At 33.3% G+C, this 8,026-nt stretch overlaps 1 long non-coding RNA gene across 3 annotated transcripts; it reads right to left on the bottom strand.

Annotated features, from left to right (window-relative positions):
- Window positions 1-2,491: 2,491 nt before the first annotated feature.
- LOC112727245 (uncharacterized) lies at window positions 2,492-6,504 on the bottom strand. Of its 3 annotated transcripts, none has more exons than XR_011869127.1 (6): window positions 5,169-6,504; window positions 4,826-4,930; window positions 3,844-4,637; window positions 3,638-3,739; window positions 3,449-3,546; window positions 2,492-3,335 (listed from the first exon to the last, which is right to left on the bottom strand). It is a non-coding gene; the product is annotated as an uncharacterized lncRNA (long non-coding RNA). The 3 variants fall into 3 exon arrangements; XR_011869126.1 differs by having other exon boundaries at window positions 4,554-4,637; XR_003165642.3 differs by lacking the exon at window positions 4,826-4,930 and having other exon boundaries at window positions 4,554-4,645.
- Between the last annotated feature and the right edge of the window lie 1,522 nt (window positions 6,505-8,026).

Here is an 8,026-nt window from a genome sequence, read left to right as displayed (position 1 = left end):
GCTTTTCTGGAGCTACAGAAGTCCAAATGGAGCGTTCTTAACGTCTATAGAAATCTAACATCCAAAGCTTTACAGAAATGTATAATATTCGATACTTTGCTTCAGAATTGAAGGCCCAAAACTGACGTTCAACGCTAGCTTCCTGCCCTATTCTGGCGTCCAACGCCCAAAGGAGAAGAGACCAGCGTCCAACGTCCAAGAAGGACCCCTAGCCAGTATTCCATGCCCTAGAGGCTTCCTAGCACGTGGATCTTAATCAAGTTAAGCCCAAAAACTCACCAAGTGGGCCCTAGAAGTGGATTTTCGCACTAAAAGACTGCTTTACCCTTCTTATATATGTAATCCTTAGTCATTAGTTTAGTATTTATTTGAGAACTTTTACAAACTTAGAACCTTTTTTGACACTTACACGTTTTATCATTGTATTTTCTATCAGTATGAGTTTCTAAACCTCCTAGGTTGAGGGGAGGAGCTCTGCTGAGTTTTATGGATTAATAAAGTACTACTGTTCTATCTCAATATGTGTTTGATTCTCTATTCTAAGATATATATTCGTTCTTCCTCATTATGAATACATTGAACCGGCACAAGGTTATCTCATTCTACACGGGTTCAGAGTGAGTCTTTCATCGGACAATGATGAACCACTAGCTTGATTATAAATCTCTTAGTCGGCTAATCCACGACTTCGTTGGGGACTTCTCGAGACACTAGTTCAGCCGAGGTACTGGGAGATTAGAGTCTTTGTGGTAAAGGCTAGAACCAAAGGTGCATCATTCTCTGATCCAGAAGATTCGACCTTGTCTGTGGCGTTTTGAGTAGCATCACTAAGGAGAATGAATTGCAGGAGCTTCACCCTCAATCAGACTAGATCCACACTAACCCTGGGGTTCGATCTGGAGGAGCATTGGCGATCCCTTAAGAAATGCGTTGATCACATACAGCCTGCCATAGAAGAAATCATTCACAATTGGAATAGACAGTAAAATCGAATTGATCCAGAAGAATAAAGCATCTCTGAAGCCTTAACCATCTTCTTATCAATGCATTCACCATCAACTGAGTAATGTTATCTTTATATTACTTTTATGCGTTCTAAACAACCAACCAACTTTTCTATCCGCCTGACTAAGATCTACAAGATAACCATAGCTTACTTCAAGTCACAATCCTCATGGGACCGACCCTGATTCACTCAGGTATTACTTGGACGACCCAATGCACTTGCTGGTTCAGTTGTGCGAAGTGTAATTCTGCGCTACCAAGTTTTTGGCGCCATTGCCGGGTATTGTTCGAGTTTGGACAACTAACGGATTATCTTGTTGCTTAGATTAGATAATTTCCTTTCTTTATAGTTTTAGTTTTATTTTATCTGAGTCTTTTATTTTCTTTTCAAAAAGTTTTCAAAAATCTTTTCTTTTCTTTTCTTTATCAATCTTTATTTTTTGTTTGAGTCTTTTGTTATGGTTTTTGTTCTTGATCGAATTTCTTTGAGTCTTTTTTCAAAATATTTTCAAAAATAGTGTTTTTTGTTTGAGTTTGTGTCAATTTTTAAGTTTGGTGTCTTCTTGTGTCTTTTCTTTATAATTTTCGAAAATTGTGTCTTGGTTTTCAAAAATTTAAAATTTGGTGTCCTTTGCATGCTCTTGTTTTCTTTGAATTCTTTGAGTTTTGTTCTTGGTGTTCTTCTTGATCTACAGAGTGTTCTTATTTTTCTTCTTGTTTTGATCTTAAAATTTTTAAGGTTGGTGTCCTATTGCGTTTTTCTTTAAAATATTTGCGTAGTAGTGTCCTTCGATCTAAAAATTTTAAGTTTGGTGTCTTTTGTATGTTTTTCTCTTTCTTCATTAAATTCAAAAATTAAAAAATAAAATATCTTTTCTTATCTTTAATTATAATTTTTGAAAATCTTGCCAATTTAATTTAAAAAATTTTAAATTTGGTGTTTTCTTATTAGTCAAATCCTGACAGAAGGAGTGTAGATGCTGTCAAATCCTGACCTCCATGCATTCAAATGAGCATTTTTGGAGCTATTGAGGTCTACCTGACGCACTCTCAATAGTGTTAGAAAGCTAACTTCCAGGGCTTTCTATCAATATATAATGGTCTATACTTTTCTTTGGATTGGACTGCCCAAAATGGGCGTTGAACGCCCAAGTTACCCCCTTTCTGGCGTTCAACGCCCCACAAGGACCAATGCCAGCGTTGAATGCCCAAATCTGGCGTTCAACACCACCAAGGGAGCAAGAAAGTATAAAGACACCCCCTAATGGGCGTTCAACGCCCATTCTTCAAGTTGGACGCCAAGCTCGGCCCAAAACACTCACCAAAGTGGGCCCAAAAGTGGATTTTCGCACCTTTAGCCTAATCTATCCTATCTTTGTACATTTTCATTATTAGATTAGTATATATAGGAGAAGATCACCCATGTTTAGCACCTTCTACCACCACTTTCAAATTACACACTATTTTCTGTAAAGCATGAGTAACTAAACCTCCTAGATTAAGGTTAGGAGCTCTGCTAATTCTCATGGATTAATAATATTACTATTTCTATTTCAATATATGTTTGATTCCTCTTCTATGTGCATTCTCGTTCTTCATCTTTATGAATCTGGGGTGGAACAAAAGTATGACCCCTTGTTTTACATGAGTTCTTTGCGAGTCCTAGCTGGATAGCGTTGAGCTGCAGCTTGAGAATACATCACAGGTTCCAACAAGTTATTTGGGCTAATGAGATATGTGACATAAAATCCTGTTAGTCATGGGTAATTGAGGTTTCTGTGGCGCTAAGGCTAGAATCATAGAATTTCATTCTCTGATCTGGAAGATTTGACCTTGTCTGTGGCATTTTGAGTAGGATCTTCAGAGGCTGAATTGCTAGAGCTTCACCCTTGTTCAGATTGAATGACCACTGGCACTGTCATTTGATTTGAATCAGAGGAGATTAATGACCACTGGCCCTGGCTTTAATCACTTATAGCCTTGCCATGGAATGAATCATTCACTATTATAGTAGACAGTAAGAAAAGTTAATCCAGAAAGATAAAGCACCTCCAAAGCCTTAACTGATTTCTCACTATTATTTCTCTGCTATTTCTTTATTGCTTTCTTTAAGTGTTTATGCGCATTCAACAACAACCAATCTCTTTCTATTCGCCTGACTAAGATCTGTAGGATAACCACTGCTTGCTCAATCCAACAATCCTCGTGGGATCAACCCTCAATCACCTGAGGTATTACTTGGACGATCCGGTGCACTTGTCGGTTAAGTTGTGCGGAGTTCTAAATTTCGCGCACCAACCTCGTCCCCAAACAAAAGCAAGTTCAATTTTCTGCATTATGAAATTATTAAAATCAAGCAACAATTGACTCAAATACTTGCCAACACAAACTAATGCATTGGATTTTACAAAGTCGGCTCTCTTAGGTATGAGACAGGACTTACTTCACACACTTTGTCTTTAAACCTTTATTTTCTGTATCAGGTGTAGCTTTAGTCAGAAGATTTCTTTGCACAGTATCTTCAAACGAGTTCCATAATACCTACCAAGAAGAAACTGTGGAGGTGAAATTCTTACTTCCGCAGTCATAAATTTCAAGATTTTTGGATATGTTAGTCAAAATATAAACACACCTCAACTGATAATATCTTTGGAGGTGGATCTAAAGGCCGGTCATTTTTATCAGTTTCAACTTCACCTAGCCTTAAAAGATTATACATTGTATCTCCTTTTACCTGTGAGATAAAATAACAATGAGTACACCAATCACAGATCCCTAAAAGATTACAAAATTCTTGTTGGAAAAAAAGGAGGTTCTGATGCAACAACATTCAAGTACCTTTCCAAAAATAGTATGCTTCTAATAAAGCCAATCACAACAGTCAAGGGTTATGAAAAACTGACTCCTATTTGAATTAGGTGGCCCAGCATTGGCCATTGCAACCAATCCTCTGTGCTTGAATTTCAGACAGAAATGAAACTCATAGGGAAAAACACCCCATAAATACTCTCACCTCCTAAACAATACATTATTTGCCAAAAAAAAAAAGACATGATTTTACAATTACGTTAATACAGATCAAATTTTAGAAATAAAACACCTGGTTTTTTGAAAAATATAAATATTTAACAGCCAGAATCTTAAGGAGAAAATATTTTGACATTGTGTTTAAACAACTTTCACTACTTCAACTTATCTAGGTACCCTCAAAATCTTTGTCAATATAGTACAAAATGGCAAGGAAACATTATTCTTTCTTTCCCCAAAATAGTCTAATGGCTATATTGAATTATTGATTCAAAAACAACAGGCCAAATGACTTAAGGTTGCTTTCCACTATTGGATGAATTTGCATTTCCTATCCCAAATCATCAAACATTGCTTTCATTCTACAGTTAGTTATACAAGCTTGAAAAATTAATATATAATGTAAGAGTTTCACTTCAAACTAAAAAAAAAAAAAAGAAAAAATAAGCGGATAAAAAAAATAAAAAATAGAACAATTTAACAGCACATCTTGTGACTTTTGTGCTAAAATTGGAACTCACATTCTATTCTTGAGAATCAGAAGCAGCTTCTTTCAAACACGGCCTCATAATCTTTGCAAGCTTTGCATAAGCATCGAAGCAAAGCTGCATTCCTTGCATGCAAGAAACTAGAATGTCACTGATAGTTCGTTCCTTGCATTTCACAATTATGTTAATATAAGAGTTTCTCTCACTAGAGCCTAAACAAAACAGCAATGCATCAATCCTTTGAACAGAAAACATTGGCATTTGCTAAGTATTGTTCTTGAGAACAATAACATAAATGGGCACACCTCGTTAATCTTTGGGGTAGATCATTCCCTAGTAAATGTAAGTTGAGTAATTTCATAACGAGAAAGCATGCATGTAATCATCAAGCTTCCATCTTGGGAGTTTTCCTTCTCAAAAATAGGATCAACGACAAGATTTTTACTGAGACAGGATTGTAATCATTAAAAAAAAATAAAGAAACGTGTAATTTTTGGGGATAATCAAAACTAAGTAGAAGATTACAGAAGATCACATTTGATAGTAATTCAAAATTTCAAGACAAAATTTATAATAGACACAGCTTAAGCACCAATGAAGCAGGTATAAACACATTCAAAAGACTACAAATGTGAGAAAGATTCATACCACAGAAACTGATGCAACGAGGTCATACATCATTATTCCAACATCAGCCAGGGCAAGGCTAGCACATGATATGACAACTGGGAGATCACTTGCATATATAAAATAATATTGATGATAATCAGCAAACAAAACATATTTTTTTTCAATAATCTCAATTAATCTTTGACGCCTTCAAAGTTTAAAATACATACAAATCAAATATTTATGCTTATGAAAGATGCATTCCAAGAGAAGAACCGGTATACAATAACAAATCAAGCCAGTAAATAACTAAATACTAACGTTTTATGCATTCACGAGTTAAATGGTACTTGTATAAAACACAAGACATGGTAACCATATGCACACAACAGTCTTAATTGAAGAAAATTTGCACTATATTAATCACTATGGAAGACACAGTATAGTAGGCATATGCCATCAATTCTCATATCTACTTGAGTAATTAAGGTCTTACACAAATGAGCTTCTGATTGAAAAAAGTGGTTCAACTTAAGAAATGACATTTTCCCTACACAAGTCACAAGGTGTCTCCATACTCAAAAGTGTGGGGCTAAACTAATCCTTCTAAGGCATATGACATATTTTAGACTCTGGTAGTGAAATTTAAACCTTGGTTCTGAAAGAACAATTAACGTAACTTCATTTTTATATTGCTTTTAGGTAAATTTATTTTTATATTAATGTGATCATAGACGTAGCCAATTTGAGATTTAACAAACCCTTCATGCAACATTGTTGTTTCTAAATAAAATCAATTTATTAGGATTTTAAATATATACATTAGTATCAAAATAAAAGAGTGTCCCGAAATCAAAATTTAAAAACTAGCAAATCAATTTATCAGAATTTCAATTAAGAGAATAAACAATTCATCAAACACTTGGAGTGCTTGAGAATTTGAAACAATGCTATCCATTAAGAGATAATAAAACTAATCGAATGTTATATCACATAGCAAAGCATTAAAAATCTGCAAATGAAAAAAAAACGAGAAAAAAGAGAAGGAGAACCAAAAACTAAGAATGAATGGAAAGAAGAGTGCATAGAAGGGATAGAATGCCGAAGGAGAACATGAGCGTCATTGGCGGAAGAGAGTTGACCGAAGAGACACTTTCTCTCGATCTCAAATGCTTGGGCGTTGCGATGAGATCTGGAAACGCATTGATGAAGGAGGCGCATTAGCTCGATCTCAATAGCTTTATGGCAGAAGCAGAAAGGAGATGAACTCTAGCGGCGGCAGAGACAGCGATGGGGGAGGAGACGGCGATGGAGATGCATGACAGTGGAGATGTCTATCATGAACTTAGGATTTCGGTGAGCTCTCACTTTTCGATTCTCTCTCTTCGAATATTTTATTAAATTTTGAAGGAGTTTTAATTATATAGTAATTATAACAATAAAATTTATTGTTAGTCTGTGAAAATTTATCAAAATGTCACATCTAAAATATATTGCAGAAGTTTTTTAAAATTTCCCTTATAAAATACTTATAAATATATAAATTTTGTAGTGATGAATGTAATATTTTTTGTTTTAAGATGTTTATATAAAATTAAATTTTATTTAGTTTATTTAAATAATTTATAAAAAATTGTAAAAAAAAATATGTCATTTCCATATATATTGTATAAATAATTTTTATTAAATATAAATTAACTTAATTAAATTTGATTAATAAAACTATTTGAATAGGTTTTGAAAGAAAACGCAGCGATCATGATATGCATAGTGCTCTAGCTAGAGATAGACATCACCGCATCTGTATATGTTCGTACCACGTAACAATATAATTAGTTATTAATTATTTCAATCCAAAATCAAGTTATGCCCCATGACTGGAGTATGGAGAAATTAAATGATATATCCATCCTATGATGATGATGAGGAGTGGTAATTTCTGACTTTTCAAACACTCAAATTTTTCATTAGGACTGTAGACAAGTCGGTATGAATTGGATTTTAATAAAAATTAACTAAATAACAATGCATCAAAATAAAGTATAACTTGATCCGACGAAAATCAACGCTGTTTTAGGGTTTGGAAATGGAATTTTTTATTTAAATTAATAAATTATAATATTTACAAAAATATGTAAAATATAGAATAATTTTTTATATACACTAAAGTACACATTTTGAATATTGAATCCTAAATCAAATAAAACAAATATTTCAGATACTCAGTTATCAGGATATGACGTAGTAAAAATATTACAGATTTTAAGGGCATCGAAATAAATATGAACAACAAATTTAATAAATAGAGTTAATAGTTAAAATTGTCCCTAAAAGATATTCTGATCTCCATTTTAGTTTTTGAAAGACAAAATTAATCGAAATCGTCCTCAAAAAATACATGATTTGGTCACGTTAGTCTTTTCGTCAGTTGGATGATAACGTGTCACGTTAAGTGCCACGTGGCATGATGACGTGGTGGGTTAATGCCAAGTGTCACAAGATGATTGACTAAGGTGTCAGATCAGTGACACTTGGCACGCCACGTGTCACTTAACATGTAAAAAAGTTATTTATAATCAAAATAGTCCTTAAAAGTTTAAACATAAGTCATTTTTATCCCTAAAATTTTAAAAATTAATCGCATTAGTCCTTATATAATTTTTTTATAATATTAAATTTGAAATATTTTTTGATACTACTAATTTTAACAGAAATGTAATTGACAAACAAAAAATTAATAATTGTATCTTTTCTTTTTAAAAATTTTTTCAATAAAATTATCTCTCTCTTTTAAATTTTTTCAAAATCTCTCTTATTCTTTTTTATTCTAAAATATTTTTCTTACATTATTACATTTTGTTGGAATATATAATGTATGTATTTGTTAACTTAAACAA

This window comes from Arachis hypogaea, chromosome 12 (assembly GCF_003086295.3).
Source record: "Arachis hypogaea cultivar Tifrunner chromosome 12, arahy.Tifrunner.gnm2.J5K5, whole genome shotgun sequence".
Taxonomy (NCBI): Eukaryota; Viridiplantae; Streptophyta; class Magnoliopsida; order Fabales; family Fabaceae; genus Arachis; species Arachis hypogaea.
The sequence above is the reverse complement of the archived record's forward strand: the minus strand, read 5'-3'. Positions and strand labels throughout refer to the sequence as shown.